Genomic DNA, 21,255 nt, shown 5'->3' with positions numbered 1-21,255 from the left:
CAACAAGCCAATATGGAAGAACTGATCCATCATTTTGTCAGCCATAGTCCAGAGGGGCAAACCATGTGTTTTGCCAATGAGGAGCGTCAGCAGCAGTGATGGGGAGGGTCGACAAGCTACGCCCCCTTGGTGAATGCGTGACCATGCTAACAAGTGCCACTTAGAGCTTTTAATTACAACAGAGGAGGAGGCAGAGGTGAGGCATGCTGCTCTTAGCATCAGTATTACCACTGTACAAAGCACTACAGTGTCGGTAATGGTTCTCCTACCGCTGGCGAGATTTTTAATTAGTTTGAAAAAAATGAGGCAAAGGCCACATTTTGCCATCATCATATCATAATGCTCTTAAAACCCAGCTATCAAAACAGTCCAGACTCCTGTCAATGACTGTTATTAAAGACAATGGACCAAAGGGTATCTGAACCCATCTTCAAAAAAGATCGTCAACATGTTGAACCCTGTTGAATCAAAGTGGCAAAGAAAAACACAAAGTGGCCCGATTTCAATAGCGCATAAATTATAACCCTCTTTCCTAAAAATGTACTCAATCCCATTCCAGCTTCCCACGCTACACAAGCACAGCATTTACTGAGAGCTTTTAACCAGTTGCATTATTTAAAAAGCCACCCAATGCACAAAAGCAATTTGGTAGAATAGCAGCAGTAAAATATAGCTTTCAGTATTCAGTCGTGGGCACAAATGGTTTGTCTTTCATCAGGCTTTTTCCTGTGACTGCTTCTGTCCCCTTGTCAGACATGGCACCCACCTCCTCCACCCCGCTGCAAAGAGCATCCTAAGTGTTACTGCCTGCACTCCAATACAATTGATCTCACATCAGGTGCACTTGAACCCTCCAACTCCACCCAATTTAATGGAGCATTTTCTGAGGGGCCATTTGAATCCCCTTGTTTGATTTTTGTCGATGCCATCATAGTCAGCACTGGACACGCAAAGACGCCGCAGATGTCCAAACTCTCAAAAGGTCAGTAAAATGAATATATTGTGTTTCGAATCTGGGGAATCTGTAATTCAAAGATGGATATGAAACTACAGACGGAAAGAAAACAAAGGGAAATCACTTGGCTGTAACTCACCCAGTTAAAGGATGTGAAAAGAAGGGGAACTGTGCAGCTAATTAAAATGCTGAAATGGTGTAACCTTCAGTGTTTCTATATTTCAGCATGGCTTCTTGCTCCAGCAGAAAGTGGCAAATTAAATCAGGTCTGAGCAGTGACATGCCGTGAGAGACAAGTTCAATATGTATGATTTATCTACTTAGACAAATGAAATCACTGTCAGCTTATTCTTGCGAAAAGGTTTCGATGTCTCCTCCTTGGGATCAAATGCAATTTGTATCAAATTTGATTTTGTCAAAACTTGCTTACTTTCTCTCCCTCCCCCAGTGGCCCACAGGGAAATGTCTTTAAAGGGTGGGCATGTGGTTTGTTTTCATATCGGACAACAGAAAGTGGGCATCCCCGGTCATTTTGATAACACAGTAAAAGAGCAATTATTTTAGGATTATCCCCCTTATCTACACCAAGTAAACATTAAAGTACGCTTAATTAAATAAATTATATCCGATAAAAAAATCATCATCGAAAGCTTTGCAAGTGGTTAAATTTGTGCTATATATACAAAGGCAAATTAAATCAAATAAACATTTTAGAGTGTTGATATAAAATCTATTTTCATTATTCCTTGGGAAACTCTCTCGAGGCCACAGGCTTTGAAAAGTGATGATCTTTATATCACATCAGAATCAGCTGAGAATGGTTGAATATCAGCCACTATGAAGCGAGATGGTTTTGCTTTTTTCATGCATTAAATCTGAACTTTAATTTTTAAGCTAACATGCCCGCAAGAGGTCGCCCCGCAATAAAACTTAACTACGGGCCGTAAAAACTAATTTTGCCTGTAGCACCAACAAAAATGTGACATTTGCAGTTAGGAGTAAAATGTCAACTATTGGATTGATTGCAGTGAAATTTGAAACACACTTTAATGTCCACCTCAGGATCAACGACTCATTTCAGTGATCACCTAATTCTTAGTTTGATTTCTGACCAAATACCACAGAAAACAAATTCAAATCCACAGCCCTCATTTGTAATTTGTGTTTTGTGCTAATTCAAAACATTATTATTTTTTTCTATTGTATTCCTGTAATACCACTCAAAGCAGCTAAAGTATGATTAAAGTTTTCTGATTATAAGGAAACACAGAGCCCTTGGTTAATGTTAAGGAGTGATTTTGATGTGGGTTAAAAAATCTTTTAACAACTGGTGTCAGAGTGTTTCCACCAACCATGAAGCAGAACACATTAAGCATTAAAAACATGTTAGTTCATGCCCCTCATCTGTGCGAGACAGGTTTGTTCCATGGCAGCCGAGCTTCTCAATCTGTTGCTGATGATAATGTGTGACCGAAAGCTCCGGAGCAGCGTCACTGAAGTGATATTATTTTGTCAACGTATGAGAAACTGATTAGAATGACAGACGTCGTCTACGGCTGCTGATGCAGCATTCAGACGTTTACCCATTTACTGCAGAGACCTGTTGTGCATCGTCTTTACGGTTGATGGAGCCAAATCAATCTGATTCCACGAATGACAGCACATGGTAAACTTTGCGTTATCACGTCTCGCCACAAGCAACACAAGCGAAGGTTTAAAAAAGGGGGACAGTGGTTGTGTTTTAAGCAGCCAATTCTTTCTAGTGTTCAGATGATGCAACTGTCAGATACATTGGTTCCAAGCAGCCTCTTTCAAGTAGGGAACTTGAAAGCTTCTTGGATCTAGTCCGCAACGCGATGGGTGATAAAAGTGTGACTGAAGCAAACAGTCTTTGAAATGAGAAATCTCAGAGTGGTTTGTTGATATCTGTGTTGCTGTCACCTATGGCAACCGAGCGCTTAAAATTATTTGCTGCCCTTTTCTTCTCGTGTTTCATTGTATAATCATTCATCCGGCCGCACTGAGGATGCCTAAAAAGAAGAGCTAACGGATGTAATGATTGAGTTTAACTGCATTTCCCATTTATCCTCTGCACGTCCAGTCTATTCACGTCCCCTGGTCTCATCATTTCCTGAATAGCATCCTCAGTGGCCAACACCAGTCTGAATGATAACAATGACAAATGTGCTTACTTTCATTCTGCAATCACCATCACCTCCAAATCCATAGTAATTTTCTCCAAAAAGGGATATCCACATTAGCTAAGTGAGTGATTTATGAACTTGTCCAACAGCTTTAAATACAGAAACCGCAAAGGGGGAAGTTGGATAATCCCCATTATATCTTGAAGTGGAACTCTTGACTTATGTGTCAAAGCAATAATACGCTGGATAATGGGCATTGGGTAAAAATACAAAGCATCAGAGCAGTAAATAAGTCTTTCAAATATAATGTGACTTGAAATTGAAATACATCTGAAGACAAATTATAAACAGATAAGACAAACCAACATACTTTGACTGTGGCTGTGATTAATGAGTGCAGTCTGGTATAAAGATATATTTGGCTAAATGATGAGAAAACACAAAGAAAATATCAACAGTCTCTACATTTTTTACTGACAGCATCTAAATCCAAACACGAGTAATCGCAGAGAATGAAATATGCTTTAAAGATGAATGAGGAAAGGACATTTATATTGGAGCAACTGATAAACAGAGGGTTTACGCCAAGTAAACTGCAATACATTCTGATCAGGGTTCACTTATCAGTTCCAAGTGTGTCTTGTTTGTAGTTTTATCATGCTAGCTGATATCTGTATCTTTGAGAAAGACCTAAAACACACGGAGACTTTACAAACTCTACATGCCATTAAAATATTTATTTGAAATGCAACAGATGTATAGGCTTAACATTTTTTAATGATTTTATATTTAATATCTAGTATATAATATAAGGGGACAAAGAGGTCACATTAGACCCCGCCTCCTGCAGCAGCTCTCTCCTACTTTTACTTGAGTACATTTTTGACAAATTATTTGTACTTTTACTTGAATAGAAAGGGTTTTAAGACCCTGCAGAAATCCTGTAACTAAAATTACCTCCCTGTCAAGATGTTACATTGGTGTTTACCATGGTCAATGTTTTGAAAAATGTGTAAAATGCTCAGAAAGTGATTACTGATGAAGCACAAGAGAGATATTGAGTTAAAAGTGTGTCCAGAAAGATGCAAAGAACAGAAATCTCTGCCAGGAAAACTCTGGCAAAATACCAGATGGAGAAATTTCATATATGAAACATAAATAAAACAGAATAACATCTGAGGCTCAGCGGTGAGGCTGAGGAGCCAGGGACAGCCCAGTGGAAGATAGTGCCAGGAAAACGCAGCAGCTTCATCCACCACCTGTTCGTGCAGGGAGTCACATACATCCCAGAGTCACAGATTAAATTTAGTCACAAAAGGGTAAATTCCAAAGTAGCTAAGAAGAGAAACAAGTACGGCTGAAAAGAGTAGATATTATGAAGCAGTCAAAAGCATAAGTACGTCTCATGAGAAGCACAGAAATGTATACATTTGTATAGCTGCTGAAGTGGGGAGCTAAATTTCCTTCCGCACATTTACTGTAATTGCTTCTCACCCAAGCCAGATGTCTATCCTATAGATATAGGTGAACAATACATAACCCACATGTCAATTACATGAAATTACAGAGTCAATGGCCAAAGTCATTCTGCTGACAAATTGACTGTTACAGGGTTGAAATAGCTCATTCAGGGCCACCGTCAAAGCTGAAGAGTTTAAACAGCAACCATGAACCACAATGAGGACCTTTATCTCCTCCACCCTCGTTTCTTGTCATTTCTACTACGGCTGTGTGACATCGGTGTCAGACAAAAAGAATAACAATCTGCTTTCACATATTTTACCCATGAATTATGTTATAAAATTAATAATGTATATAATATTATATAACCAGATTCCACTAGGGATCCACATGAAATACGTACTGTGTTTATGTAAAAACAAAATAAATTGCTGAAAAATCTAAGATATTGGGAGATACTGTATATTATAACCTCGTTGTTAAAAGAAAATGTATGGAAAGATGGTTCAGACGCCTTTGTTGATTATTTTTGTTCCTAAAAAAACATCATTTTCATTAATATCTTGCAAAAATCAATTAAATGCTTTAATTTCACATAATGCTGTTTCAATGATCCAGCACATACGGAGCTGTAGAAACCAGACTAATGCATTTCTATTTGTTTAATGATGCCTATTATAATGCACAGTCAAAGAGCCCTAAAGCATTCCTGTATCCTGACACAGCAAGAATTGATGATGGCGCCTCCAAACAATGCTGAAGTAAAAGGAAACGCTGAAGTTCACTTTGTTTACTGTGAATCCTGATTGTGCCTCAAGCTTTGCAACTATTTCCCCTTTTTTTTTTTTTTTTTTTAAATGTGGCTCAACCACCTGAGGAAGCAAGAATTGTAATTTTTTTTAGCTGTGCCAAAGTGATAACATGGGGATTTGGGATTTACACCAGTTTCCTCAACATGTCCAGTTTGTTGATGTCTATTCTATTATGAGACGGCTCGGGATAAGAGGTATGGAGTAGAGGGATATCGAATGCCAATCTAGCTGTCAGAGGCAGTAAGGTCCAGATCTCATCTGTAAGTACCAGCTGGCTGAAGGAGGGACTCGGCTCAACAGATAAGGAATATTATGAGCTTAATCCCCCAAATGGAGCTTCCTGTGGCCTCAGGAAGTCGCAGGAGAAGTCCGTCCACACCCACGACTCTCTGCCCAGAGTAGCACTCTTTTTCATGAGTCATCCTGCCAGTAAATGCCCGATAAGAAGTGACAGGTCAGAGAAAGCTACAGGTCTAATCACAATTAAAAATATAATTGCTTACTCTGTGACTATTTTCAAAACAGGCCGAGGAATGATTTCCTATGTGTCCTAAAGCATCATGGTTAAAAAAGCAACAGAAGCTGAGCTGGGTATCAGTGTTGAGGGGCTCCTTGAAATATGCTCTCAGTTTATCACTATTTTTCATTGCCAACAACAGTAATTTCAAGACACTTATTTGCAGCACATGAAATAGATTTTTATTTCCACTGATATTTCACATTGCAGTATTTCAGGAATGACTGTTTGGTCTAGACAGACAGAATGTGGTCTAGAATAACCACAGGTCATAGAGCATGTTTTTCTTGCCAGGTTAAAGATGTTCCACTAATGGCATCAAACCATAGTCATAGTTGCTTATAAACTAAAAGAAAAAGGTAAATCAAGGATTTTAGTTGTTGAAGAAAGGTACATTGTCCCGGTGGACTTACTAGTGGTACTAGTTTTGTGTCAAGGACTTGATCCCTCAACAGTTTCCCACCAATGAACATGGTTAATTGTGTTTGATCGGCAATTAGACCAGACCATTAATTAGACCATTAAAAAAATTTGAATTTTCCAATCTCAATTGTACTGCACGATATTGTTGCATGTTACAGATACAGAACCATGTGACTGTTTTCTAATGTGCCACCTGTATGGTTAAGATTTGAAACTGTATTAGTTTATGGTCCAGCTACGATTCATGGTCATAGCTACATATTCTCAATGTTAAGCATGGCTTCCTGTGTCAATGTCACATGATAAAACCATCTACATTGACCACTTCCAGTTTTACAGCTCATCTGCAGTTGAAGATCAGCCTCACTTACAACTGATTTGTTCCCTTATTGGTGATTCCCAACCTTTAACCATTTGACCAAACAAAACTAGGGCTCAGTCAGAATGAAACAGAGATACATGAGTGGTTCATGTAAGTTCTAAGAAAGGCTGTTTCAATGCTTACTTCAGCATAGGGTACGGTGGACTATAACCTACAAAAGAAAGGAGATAATGGTGTCCCGAAATTATGTAGCCTAGCAAGTGCAGTAGGACTGTTGTCTTTCTGAAGTCCTTGAAAATTCTCCTTCACATCTTTCCTTTATCTCACAACATTTCCCATGAAGGAAGGAAAAGTGGTTTGGAAAGGACACAGGACATAATTCTTCTGACTAATTTGACCACAGCCCGAGTCTTCATGAAGCAACTTGTTACAGGATGCATTTGTCTACAAAATGTCACCTCAAACAGTTCCTCCTCTTGATTTATTTGAACAGATGTAAGAGGTCTCAAGAGATATACTTTACCCTTGTGTTTGAGAACAGCTGCTTTAAACAATGAAAAGGTTTTCAATACATATTTTTAAGTTGGTCCAAAAGATACGCATCATTATGTCTGTTAATGTGCGTCTGTGAAAAACCTTCTTCTCTGCACAAAAAGTCAGCATATCACTGAGTGCGTAACTTTAAAGTTTCCAACTCCGCAGTCGCCTACTGTGTGGAATGGTTTATTCGTAGATAATTAAAGTAACTTGACAACAATTATGAACGGTTAAATCTCTAATGGAAAGGTAATAGATAATCTGCCTGTTGAGGTACTGTGAAAACTCGGCTCGATTCCCAGTCCATAATTACGATTAACATTCGATTAATAATTGCAGTTAGCATCATTATCTAGTCATTACTTGTCATTAAGCATTATAGTATCTCACCTAAATCAACCTTTTGTGCCTGTTAGGCAGATCTACGTGCAAATATTGTGCCAGTTCCACATTCCACTTGGGTTTTGCTCCTCGGATTCAGCAAACAGCCAAACACTTGGGGACTTGTGACATTTTCACCCTGAGGGACTGCGTACATTAAACATTAGCACTGACAGGTGTAGGTTTCTCATGCCAATGTATCACCTTGGGAAGCCCTCTCATACATACTGAGCCATGCAGGGCTGCAACCAAAAGTCTTCTTTAATCTTGTGCAAGTCGCTGTAGACCAGGTCTGCAGGGCATAAAGACTAAGTTGAGACTGAAACCAGACAAACCACAAGCAGGCAAAAATCGTGTCCAGGCCATTAAATGCACAAATATATTTAACACATTCTTAAAAGACTAAGAAGAATGCAAAACTATCCTTTACCAATGAACTTGTATAGATGGATTAGATGTTTTGACAACATTTAATAGTGGATAATACAAGAACTGTTTGGTCATGGAGCTCAAAATAACTGATAGATCAACAGGGCTTTGAGTTATGGTCAGCACCAACAGATATTTAATCATGTCATCCAATTAGAGATGAAGATGTAACCTCTAAATGTCCCACTGGCCAGAAAAACAACTTCAAGAAATCTTTCATTCCCTCTGCAATAACCACCCTCGACTATTTAAAATAGAATGTGCACTTTAACCAGTGTTTAACAGTTGCTGTCCCTTCTTATGTGACTATTCTGGAACGTGTTTCAAATGTTAATTGTGTGTACTTCGAGTCTCATTTTTAAATGTGTGTGTAAATATATGTGTGTGTAAATATATATATATGAAGTATTATATATTATGTGTCAGATAATAAAACAATAAAGTGTATCTATCTATCTAACTATCTTCCTTTAGCTGTACCAGAGGCATGCCAATATCATTTACAATTCCTTATGCTTTACTTAATACATTGTGTGAATTGTTGACATGGAGAAAACTGATTGTTGATGCATGGGCAGGAGAAGGTTTAGATTATCAAGCAGTAGAATATCCCATATTAAATGATGGGACAGTCGAAACAGCCAAAACAAAATGACTTCAACATGCTGTGTCTACAACAACAGATAACCAGCATCTCCAAACGCTCAATTGCCATTTTTGCTTCTTTAAATTTAGTAGGCACTATATATGGTGAATGGACTGCATTTCTATTCCTAACCACCGCTCAATGTGTCGGGTCGCATTCACCCAATCAAATAGCACTTCTATCTATATAGTTTTTACTTCTCTATTCATTCATCCTGTTCATACACTCGCGACACAAGAAATGTGGGCTTCACCATCTCAACACACAGACTAGAGGAACCAGGACTCAAACCACCAACCCTCCATTGACAACGCACTCTACCTCTAGATTCACAGCTTTCCCACAAATTCGATTTTCCTCAAAAATGTAAACCATGCAATCAAATGCCTCAAAATGACAGTGGATTTATTGTTATTATTAATCATATACATATATATATATAGCACTTTAAGAACGTTACTGTCAATAGTAATTTAAAACAACAGGATATTTAAGAAGGATGATTTGACACCAGTTTTTAGTACTGATCTGCACTCATTGCAGGTACCTATAATAGCATATGACTAACATAGAATAAAAATACGCTCATTCTTTGAAATTTGGAGCCGGCAAACAGAGAGAGGTAGAGAGATTATCAGTGTTTGAAAAATATTTTCAAGACATCACTGATACATGTAAGTTGATGCCTGCTCACTCCTTTGTGTCTCTGACAGGACAGACAAGCTGTCTCTGGAATGAAAGAGGTGAAATCATTGTAAACTCCTACACTGCCCCCTGTTGGTTTGACATAGCAGTGCACAATGAAGGCCTGAATACATCAAATTTATGCAGGAATATATTTTTTTTCTCCATTACACATTTTTACTACATTAACCCTTTGTCAGAATAACCTTGAACTGGTTAAGTGCTTAGAGAAAGTGGCTGGATGGATGAGGATTATAAAAAAATATATTCGGACCTCATGCCACTGAAGTAGCTTCATGTTCAAGCTCACTTTTAAATCAAATATCTGATGACAGATTAGTAAAATTGCACTTTAAAGCAGAAAGATAATTTTGTTTGTCATTTAGAGAGTAATATAAGCAATCGCTCAAAGGCTTGTTCGAAGTGTAACTCTCTTGAAGACATTGTGTAACACTGGTAGGCTTAAAAAGCAAAGCATATCTTCAGAGGTTGGGGAATTTTCATTTTATGTGATCTATTGTTGCTCACTGCCTTCACAGAGTGGATAAATCAAAGCAATGGCCTGGGAACCCTCCTGGTCAGCCTCACTGGGGGAGAGCTGGAGTGAAAGCCCACACATTGGAAAATGAACTGCTGTCTTTCAAACCAAAATCCCACATGATGGGAAGGCAGCGAAGTGGCACTGCACTGTGACAGCGCCTTGTTAGTGACTTTAGCTTAAGAACTGCAGTACGACTGCATTGGGTTCCTTCTGAGAGGGAAGAGAGCTGGGAAAAATGAATAAAAAGAGAAATAGGGTGTGGGAGCGGAGAGAGGAGTTATAATCAAGGAGAGAGAAAGGAGGGAAGGATGAGAGAAGAGAGATATGGCCATGGATCACTGCTCCTCTCTAGTTCAAGGAAAGTTCATTGGAACTCTTGGTCAGATTCATGTCATCTGTTTAGCCGTTCATTGGTCCCTGGGGTACATCTCTCTGCCTTTACGGTCTGTTCAACTTGACAAAAGGGCAGGAGGCTTATCAAATCTCCAGCAACCAGGAGCAGGTTCTCAGCCATGATACATATTTCAAATGAAAATTCACAATATCAATTATGGATCTCCCGCAGTATGGACAAAGTGGTTTCGGTTTCTCCCTGGCGAATGTGAGCATATGATAGTTTGAAGCTCGCAGAAGGGAAAAACAACCAGTAATTTGGCAGACAGTAATAGTCGTCTAATTACAAACAGCGCCTGTGTCAGTGAGTAAGTGGGCATACAGAGTGGTATGAAAAATGGCTCCTTCTGTCTTTGTCCAGATGACTGAAAAGAAAAGTGAATGAAAAGTCACAGTCGTATGTAATTGCTGCAACAAATGCCAAAGTGGCAAATGGCTGTTGTCAAATGGAGACGGTCTAAAAATATAAACTGGGGAATTAGGCAGAGGACTCTGCACAGACTCAACTCTCCTGTGAAAAGTGTCTGCAAGCTGCATGTGTCAAATAATAAATTTTATGGACAAAAATCATTATGAATGATGCATTAGCTTTCAAAGAGCACTGAAAAACACAGTGTATATGGGAGTTTTCAAGGAAACGTGGTGCAAATGAATAGATCAGTGTTAATGTGAGCTGAAATATGTTGCACACAAACACTGCAGTTATTTAAAAAGCGGCTGTATTTTAAGTTATATAGCAACAACTCAAAACATGACACGTAAAGTCAATTATCAACCAACGCTGCAGTAACAATTTCTCATTTTAGCATCGTTCGGCTCATTGTTTTGATTCCCGACGATAACTGAGCAACTATTTCAGCAGCACTATCAACAAAAAAGCTCTAATATGCCAGTTAGATATTTCCCTCAGGAGTTGGTGGAGACAAAGGAGTAAATGAATATTGGACGTAGGAAGACAGGACATAAACACAACTCACACTGAAAATGTTGCAAGATGTGTAAACATGTCACTGTATGGTAAACGGGAAAAAAACCTAACTTAACTTACGAGCCTGATGTTATTCTCAGTTTTGGGTTTTGTTGCTGTGTTTAATGTTTTTCTAATATTTTACTTTTACTTCACTTTGGTACATTCATTTTATTTACATGCATTTCTCATGTAAATCCATTTATCTCTTATAGGAGCCACAGATAACGGCGGCATTATCAAAAACCCCATACACACTTCTTTAGCAGGAGCCTCCACCATCAGTGACAAATAGAGCGGTCTCAGACTCAGAGTGAAGGTCAGCCTGACTTCAAAACATCAGCTTGAACAAGAGAAACTGAAATTACTGCCACAGAATGTGCACTACAAAATGCTACTACTGTCTCCTCAGCTGGTTGTTCACCCATGATGCTTCAGTACTTTACAAGCCTTGTCCTACTTTGTCTTCTGGAGTACAGTGGTTAAGGGATTAGGGAAATAAGGGTGGAGATGTGTGGATTGTCTTCTAGTCTCTATATCATATATGGGACCCCCTCTAGCAGTTAAAATAAATTAGTGCATACTTAATGCAGTTGTTGATTGAGACAGTGGTGCACTACACTGCATATTTGCTATGTAAACATTTTGAAGCTATTTCAATAATGGAGGAAGTAGCATCAGTATAAGAAGCATATTCCCATTCACTCCTGGCACAATAATGGTCAAATAGTACAGCTTATTAATTTAGTTTTTTAATCAAACTAACATTTTGAGAGAAGGTTGGTCCATGGACTGTATACAAAGATGGATGACTATTCCAGAAATGAAGCCAAAATATCGACGGTATGAACGCTGCAATCTTGCTCATAAGAGTCTGCACAGTTGTGATTGGAGGATGGAGCCGTGGCGAGATGCTGCCAATGTCTGTGCACGACTGAGTGAGACTCAGTTGTCAATCATGAAGTTTCAGCCATTTTTATAGCATTGTTCAATTGTTTGAGCTTTTAGTTTGGCCCATGTCCCATCCACTAACATATAGGAGTTGAGGCACATGATACTGTAGCAGTTGTGACACTTTGACTTCACTTTTAGGAAGCTGTCATGGCATCATCTTTATACACAGATAGACGGTTTGTTGGCCTTACATGTGAAGGCAAACACTGAAGAACCTTAGATAAAAAAAAAAAAAAAAAAAAAAAACATTCAATTCAACTTTACACAATCTGATTTTCATGTTTTGTTTTTAGAAATTGCGGTGAAAACTGTGGTTTCTTTTTCAATTTGCCTCACGTCGGTCATATTAAATTGAAACTGTGGTCCACAAACTAGATTTCACAGTAAATATCAGCTCTTCTCTGAATACTGAGGGGAAGAAAATATAACCTGATAATAAAAAAGGAAATGGAATGATGTAAAAACCAGAGCAGGATGACAGGAAATAAGCCAACGTTCCAATCACACAGGAATAATCCTTTGTGGGAATTTCTGGAAAGAGTGAAGCGCAGATTTCAGCCTCCTTCATCACTCAAAGAACTGGAGCTTTTCTTTCCTGAAGGATCCTTCAACTTGTACGACAAGACAATTAAGAACGAGGATGCTCTGAAGGAGATACATGTAGGTGATTTGTTGCTATGTCAATAACATTCAAACAACATATTGCTTCTACTTTCCATTATCTTTTTTCACCTATACTTTAGCCTCAGTATCTCATTATGATATCCTCAGGTATAGAACCTGTGGCTGTGTGAAATCACAAAGACAAATGGAGCTGATATGTTCCTGTACTGAAATACTCAGTGTGAGCGTTGAAGATTACATTTCATTTCCATCATCTCGATAGTATGGCACTGTCGGGCCTCAGCACAGACACGGAATACAAATTGCATCTTAAAAATAACATGAAACAGCCCTTAAATATACCTCTTGGTTGAGCCCAACACAAAACAGAAGGTTGTATTATTCTGCTTTAACCACGCTTCAATGTGATTAAAATAACACCCGACCGTTGTAAAGGCTGGGATAATAAACCAAGAGGTTGTGTGCATGTATCATAATGCCTCATTTAGGCACTAATTCAAATCGAACAACAATATAGGCTCATAACGGTGACATGATTTGCTCATGCTTGTTTTCAGAAATGGCTTCGCTTCAGAGCTGAGAACCTCTTAATTCGAGGAGCCGGGACACTTTGCATATTTCAAACAAAAACTAAATGATATCGCTCACAAAAAACTAAATATGCATCTGACAGTTTTTAAATGCTTTTCTTTCTGCAGACACAGATTCATCAAATGCTTTTCTGTGCTGTGGAAGAAAGCAAGAGGAAATTGTATTGAAATTGTATTAGTGTTCATCAGTTCTGTTGTGAAATGAGGAGAGAATTAATCTAATATCCGTAATTCAATGGAAGTTTATTATTTTTGCAATTAACACTTACTAATACTGCTCTGTAAATGGGAGCCAGACAAAATAATTTCAACTTTTATAATCATGCATGACACCTGCTTTTATTTAACAAATTTTATATTTAAGTTCCGAGGTTACTAATCAGATTTTGCATTAAATCGTGGGCGAGGGACAAGAATTTGGTTCCAGAAACGTTCTGGTTTTGGTTTGTTGCAGGTACCTGAATGCATTAGCTAACTTTTTCATTCATCTGGAGTCATATGCAAATAGCTGTTCAAAGAGCTTTGCTAAAATGTCGCCTGGACCTCAAACACTTTACACCTCTGCTGTGTCAATCACTGAAGCCTCTGCTTTTAATCAGTTTGTTGTTGTTGTGTGGTTCTCTATAATTTCTTCACATTTTAGCTGCTGGCTCCTACAAGCAAAGTCAAAATCCGAACTATGATAAGTCTTTGTTGGTGCATAGACCTGAAGCACATTTTCTTCATTTGCACATCATTAACTCAGGAGAAATGTGGGATGTATGACAGAAAAAGATGGAGCACCACCGCATTAGACAATGTCAGCACAGTTAATCAAACCTGCGACCTTTCAAACACGACGCAGACCTCTTTAGCAGAGTTCCCGTGGTTGCTTACTATTCTGTTTGGGTTGCCTCCATGCCTCTCTTTATTGCACAATTCATGGAAGCCCATAAAGGCCATTACGGAGCAGTTTAAAGTGACAAAGAATGTGATGCGAACAAGAAGCAGCGAGGCCATTATCACTGTCTAGGGCCAAGCTGTGGTGCCAAGTCCAGCTGGTACCCGTAACTCCTCAGCCCCCCCCCGGCAGTGCCCCCACAGCGGCTGAGCGTCTGCAGAGTAACACATGGGTCTCGCAACTGTCCTGAGATACAGTGAACATCATCAGGATTTAATGAGGTGACAGTGCATTGTATCAAAAGCTGGTAGGGGGTCCACTCTGCCTTCATTAAAAGCCTTTTAATGGGCTCTGAGGAGGACAGCCCTTGTCTCACTGGCTTAACGCTTGCACAGGTTGTCGAAGAAAATTATTTTTGTTTAACGATGAACTTGCCATTCAGCACTGAAATATTGATTGGAGTAAACTTCGGGGGAGTTGCGAGCAGGCACCGGTTTAATGGCACAATGGAGCTGATGGCTCTCAGCGACTCTGAGACGAAAGAAGCAATACGGACACAGATTTTAAATTTAGAAAGTTAGCTGGGATGAAATTCAGAGAGAATGTACTGATAATTACCTACTGACGCCCTTTCACCACAATTCTGCAGTCATGTGTAAGTGCAGCATGTGGTCAAGTTGAAACAAAAAAGAAAAGGTTACACAGTTATAATAATCGCCGACAGTCGTTTCGCAGATTGTCTGACATTTACAGGTGGAGCTTTGCTGGAAAAATGACGGCGATTTTCTCACACTAAAAACACCGTATGTTTGAGAGCTGATGAGATAAATCAAAATATAATCTATACTAAACAGCCTGTGTGTGCTGAAAGAGCAGCCTCCTCTATTGAGGTCAGGCTTCAAAAGCAGGCTTCAAGCCCGTCAAGAGCGAAGCCTCCCTTCAATGTGACGGTTTATGGAAATGAAACAGTCACAGGAATTAGAGAGCTGAATGAAGTGGTGTTTTCAATAACAATTAACCACATTAAAATTACTTTGCATTACAGAAAAGGCCAAACAACATGTATAGTCCGGAACAATGTGTGTGGTAGTTTGTGTTGCTGTAACATTGTGATCGGAAATGAGGTTGGAAAGTTAAAGACGAGGCCAAATTGCATATTAATTACTGTGACAGTAATTGTGTATTTACTCATTTAATGAGTGCAGATGCTTAAAGTAGATAATAGGCCAATATGTCCTCAGGGTGCTGTGATTAACATAAATTGAGCTGTTTTCAATACAGACATGGTCGCACTCCTTATCAAGGTTTATGACACAGCCGTGGTGGTGGATGTGTCATACACAACAAGAAAAAAAATGTATTTCTGTTGAGCAATGGAAACCTGTCGTCAGGGGCCATTCAGGATCTTGCTGCAGGTCACATCGGAATGTGGAATGGAGGGATCAAACCACCGACCTTCTGGTTAGTGTGCAGCCATTTTTGCACACTTAATTGAAGGGATGAATAACTCAAAAATTACTTGAAAGGGCTTTTTATTCACTATTATTCACCAGTTCCAGCATATCACTACTGACTGTACTGCACAGCTGGACTTTGTGTCTTTTATCGTTCTACCTTCTATTTGCTTACGCTGTATTTTTTCTGTTCTCTGGCTGCTGTAAATTCCAGATTTTCCCCCATGAGGATCAATAAAGGAAGAACTTCATCTTGTCAGGAGATCCTGTACTGCACAATCAGATGTTTTAAAGGCAAATACATCAACTGTGAACATTTTACTCACATGTTCAGTAAAAGCATAATTGCAACTCTCCAAATACATAAATTAAATAAATTAACATGTCCTCATTGCCTTAATTGAAAACATAATCCAGTCACAATTAATTTTCCTTCAAAACCTATTTGCTGTTGCAAATTACTTGTACTTAGACATTATTTTCAATTTCTAATTCTCTGTTACATATTTCCCAATCAGCCAAATGAAATGTGTTGAGCGGTGCAGAAATGGAGTCTGGACTATCAGCTGACCTCTGGACAGTTCTTAAAGGTAATGCTGAGAATGCAAAGACTTTGATAGGATTTATGCTGCCATTACAATTTCTGTCAGTCTAAAATAAAACCGTCTGAGGAGATGACCTCCATACTGGTGATTCTGGTGACAGCAAAGGACACTTCAACCACTGCAGCTCATTTTTTTAAAAAACTCGCAATACATGGACGGACGGCCACTCTGACATTCAAACAGCTTTGTCAAAAAGTCTGGAAACAAAGTTAAGGTTTGTGTTTTGTTTTTAAACAAATGCACATTTATCATGTTCTGTGCTCAGTGAAATTGAGAGACAAACCTGAAATCCCTGAATGATTTTCGCACAGAAGCACTTTCTGTGATGTGAGGGGAAGCCATAACTCTTCAAAACAGCAGTTATCCCCAGCAATCTATAAACATACATCATCCGGTAACAACACATTCATCACAGAATGGCAAGAAAAGAGCTGAGGAAGGGAAGGTTTGCGTAATACCTCTGATTAAATCTCAGGAAAGCGGCACAAAAGTTACATTCTCAAGCAAAATCATTTGTTCTTGGCAAATTAGTGTGGGCAGGTGCTATTATTCTCGCATGAACTCTTTGGCTTTGAGAGAGAAATTCATCTTTTCAGAAATAGGGGAGAACAAATCACTGTGAATTTATTCAATCGCTACCTAGTGATTCAAGTAAAATTACCTTTTTGCTTTGTATGCAACTACTGCGCTTCGGTGTAGATGGCATTTAGAACAAATGATAGCGACTGTCAAAAATAAGTCATCCTGGTTCACAGCACACAGGGACTGCAGAAATAAGAAACTCACCAGACTAACCGTAACTGCACAATTTCACTTTAAAGCTTCATTTAGCCCTGGGATGGATAACCTATTGCTCCCTGTGCAATGGCAAAATGCCACTGCCTAAGCCTCTTCCTTTAAACTTGTCAAATTTCCACCAACAACACCTCAACGTGTTTAACTGACCCCTTCGTGCAAAACTGCTACTGAATGCAGCTGCAATATGAATAAATAAGCAAACATACGCTCATCTTGTGCCCCCTCACACAGCGTACAGTTCTGAACTCAATTTCACACCCCACTGCCTTCTCAGACAATTTAGACAGGCTGATGCCAACAGCAGAAAGTGAAGAGACAATGCATTTATTTATCGACTTTTTGGCAGAAGGGGGGATTTGTCAGACTGTGTGCGTGTGTGTGTGGGGGTATGCCTGCCCATGCACCTATATATGACAGAGACACATTGGAGGGAAGCAAGAGAAATGTGATTCAGCCCCGGAGACGCACAGAAAGAGCACGAGAGGGAGGAAGAGCGAGACAACGTGCATATCCAGGGGAATTGTTTTCTTAGTCACTCATCCGGTGTTTGTCCCAGAGCTGCAGCAATGTGTCTGAGGAGGACATGAAACGCTCGGCGTCCACAGAGAGACAAACTCCACAGTCAGAACGCCGACAAATAGAAATGACTGTGATGGAGTCAAAACACAAGTAGGCAACAACTTAACGCAAACAACGTACAAAAATGTACATGTGTGTTTTATCCAGTATGCACACTATAGCCAGTATGTTAGTGAATTGTTATTAAGAAGAGACAATAAAAAGAGCTCATGGGCCTTTCAAAACACTAAAACACTTTATTTTGCACCTTTACTTATTCGTAGTTGTATATTAATCAGTTTGTTATTATAGTAGATTATAAAAGATCTTTCAACGCATATTATTATAGTATTTACAAAGAGGAGATTTGGGGGTTACGGACCGCCCTGTCCCCCAGTAACATCTGCAACAATATCTTTTCTTTAGTTTGAAAGTCAGAGGTCTATTACTGTACTGCACTGGTTCCCTCCCCCTGTCAGTCTGTTTGTGTGCATGTTCTTGAAAAAGACACCGAGGCTCCCCTTAAAACTGATCTTTAAATCTTTACTTCGAATCAGTTGCACTCACTTTGCAAAGAGACGTCAAGGACAAAACCTTTAAACTGGCAGGGGGGGGGGGGGGGGGGGGGGGAATAAAGTGCCCTGCCAAGAAAGAATCTCTGCCTGGAAATTATTCAAAGCACAGCCGTGTAGAAAATATCCAAGTGCTCCCAAAGTAGAACCGGGGGTTCAGGTCCGCTGAGCAGTTCCTTATCACAAAGACTTTGGGTAATTGACTCAGACATATCAAATAAACTTTCTACAAAACTCACAGGTAAGCAGGTATGACATTCTAATGGGCTTCTTCATTAAGACTTCAGGCAGGGGGTAATGTGTTGGAAATTAATGTGACATTTTCAACTCCAAAGAGCTTCAGTCTTCAGTTATTTCTCCGCGCCGTGGATGTAATTTATGCACAGTTGTGATCTAATACAAAGCTGTGTTTTTTCCACAACTGAGGAACACGTGTGCACACATCAGCGGCGGGAAAAGAGCAACAGAGTGCAGGTGGGGTATAAACAGGGATCTGATTTGAGCGGAGGTTTCGCACTGTGAGAGGAGTCACCAGGTCAAATAGACTCTCAGGCTGTGGCTGCTGCTTCCTAAGAGCTCTGTGCAAGCAAATGCACAGTTGTTCTATGACTTCTGACTACACTACCAACAAAATATAATAAACACAAGAATAATGTTGTACACAAAGGCCATGCTCCAGATCAAGGAAACAAAGATGGAGATGAACAAGAATAAAATATGAAACAAGAATATGAGCTCATGCAATTAAAAAAGGCAATAGTATATTTGAATATGTGAGCACTACAACTCGGTTTGTATAGGACATGATCAGCAACACCGTCTTTCTTCATTAACGACGCACAATACATCCAATAAAAATGGAAATGAGACAAACAGTATGAAACGGTAACTAGGGAAACTGGTCCAAAAAAAAAAAAAAAAAGCCAGCAAAAGACGATGAATGTCGTCTCCTTCCTCTGCAATATGAAGGGGTTAGTCTTCCCCATTTGAGTTTTATCCAACACTCTGCGCTATTATCATCATTTCCCACTAAGCAGAAGCTTCCCAGATACTCCCCAGAGAGCAGCATTGAGCTGTACTCGCGCCTTCGCCACGTTACCATGGAAACGCTCCCGTGGCGTAGCCCATTACAGAAACAGACACTTACACATCACTTTGGTAAAGCTTTCGGGGGGAAGATTCCAACCCCTGAGCAAAAAACACTGCAATAGGGCCAAACTTTAACCCTGAATCTGACATCAGCAGTGCACAGATATGTGGAGCTCTTTGTTTTACGTTCATGTGCATCACTCAATGCTGTCCACATTACTTTTAAATCAAAAATACAAGTCTGGGCAGGGGAGAGGCATTTTAGGAAATAACGGATGCTTGTGGCCCAAAAAAAAAAAAAAAGTCCTACCCTGTAAAAAACATCATGACATAACCTACTGCTGCAATTATCTCTACTGAACCTAAACTGTTGATTCATTCCATCAAGCGTAAATTGAAAATAACAAACAGCCCCCGAGCAGCTCCTCACCTCAGCATCTGTGTCCTCCATCACCTGAACGAGGACCGTGATGAGGTTAAGTACAACAGTAGCCTCTGCCTGATTGTTTCACATATTCAGCTGTTGGGAGCCATTTATTCTGGAGGCCTGCTCGCCTCTGATTACTATGTCATCTCTGCACCCGTGTAATGAGTGTGGATTAAGGATGATAAAGCTTTTGATAAAACATCCTACATGGCTGTTATGACTTCCCCGCTATTTAAAATGCATTTTTAAAAAGGCTCGGAGGTTAACTCTCGGTGACAGGAAATGTTTGTTTACCTCCGGGGAGGAGAGACAACCGAGACAGGGGTGGGGATCTTTCTGGTCCAAACAACAAACTGACTCCGAACGGACAAGCGCTGCATCACAGTCTAAATCCGCAGTCATCACTTTCATCAAGAACACTGGTTTCTCTTTTATGACATATCATTACCGCAGTGACTAATGAGTCACCTCGGAATAGGTTGAGGTGGGGTTATCAATATTGAAGAGCACTATGATAGGTGGACCTTTGCAGTGAATACAGGATGACTCATGATGGATCTCGGTTTCAGGATGTTGATTTTTGAAGTGACTCATTACTTCCATACGACCTTTAATAGCAAAAAAGTGACAGTCAGTCCATTTTGGGAGGAAAAATGTTGTGGACGCTCAGTTGTGAAGTTGTAACGCGGCTGCATCGCCCGCTCCTGATTAGTTTGGGGTCGGACCAGATTAAACCGAATGGCGAGGGAATGTTAATTTATGTTACAGTCACTTCCAGCTCACCTTGATTAATTCCCGAGAAACCGTTATTAGTGTGCTGAACTATTTAGCCACTGACAAACAAACAGTTCATTTCCGAAGCCGTGGGTGAAGTACAAATCCATTCCACGCTGACATTTTTTGCTCATCGACAGTGCACAGAATGGCAATGTGTTCTCATTTGTAATGAAGACATATGTCAACATCATTTCCCATTTAATTATTTGCAGAGCGCATCAACAAACAAATGGCAAAGTGGGGCGACAGTTTGTCTGCAGACTTACCGCCGCAGGCAGGATGTGCAGGTCCTGGGGAGTTGGAGCAGGTCCACAGGTTCCAGCCACTTCAACAAGGAGTTACACGGCCAGCTCTTGTCCTCGCACGGTGCAGACTCCGTTTAACAGCAGGCCCGGCAACACCTGTTCCTGCTGAGGTACAAGAGAGGGAGGACATTTTAACATCTGTCCTACAGCCCCTCATTGAGTCTGTGCTTGCTTTAACATTGGTGATATGAAGACCTCACTTCCAAAAGGCAAATCTTGAGGTGTATTGATCAAGTGAGCAACGTAAGCATTATCACCCAACCACAAAAACTATAAAGGGCAAACTGATGGCACAGGAATTATCACGCCCACATCACAGCCCCTATAGTCTTCTATGTGAAATCAGGGCCTTAACGTGGAGGAACATTTGGGCAGTTTCTTATTTTACTTTTTCCTCCTTATCAAGCAAA

General features: G+C 39.8%; 1 protein-coding gene across 1 annotated transcript in view; it reads right to left on the bottom strand.

Moving 5' to 3' along the window:
* elavl2 (ELAV like neuron-specific RNA binding protein 2) overlaps nucleotides 1-20,882 on the bottom strand; it is a 135,741-nt gene extending 114,859 nt beyond the window's left edge. Inside the window, exon 1 of the mRNA XM_069518595.1 lies at nucleotides 20,807-20,882. The gene's annotated coding sequence lies outside the window, so the exon portion shown is untranslated. The remainder of the gene's footprint in view (nucleotides 1-20,806) is intronic.
* Between the last annotated feature and the right edge of the window lie 373 nt (nucleotides 20,883-21,255).

This window comes from Paralichthys olivaceus, chromosome 22 (genome assembly GCF_024713975.1).
Source record: "Paralichthys olivaceus isolate ysfri-2021 chromosome 22, ASM2471397v2, whole genome shotgun sequence".
NCBI classification, from domain to species: Eukaryota; Metazoa; Chordata; class Actinopteri; order Pleuronectiformes; family Paralichthyidae; genus Paralichthys; species Paralichthys olivaceus.
The sequence above is the reverse complement of the archived record's forward strand: the minus strand, read 5'-3'. Positions and strand labels throughout refer to the sequence as shown.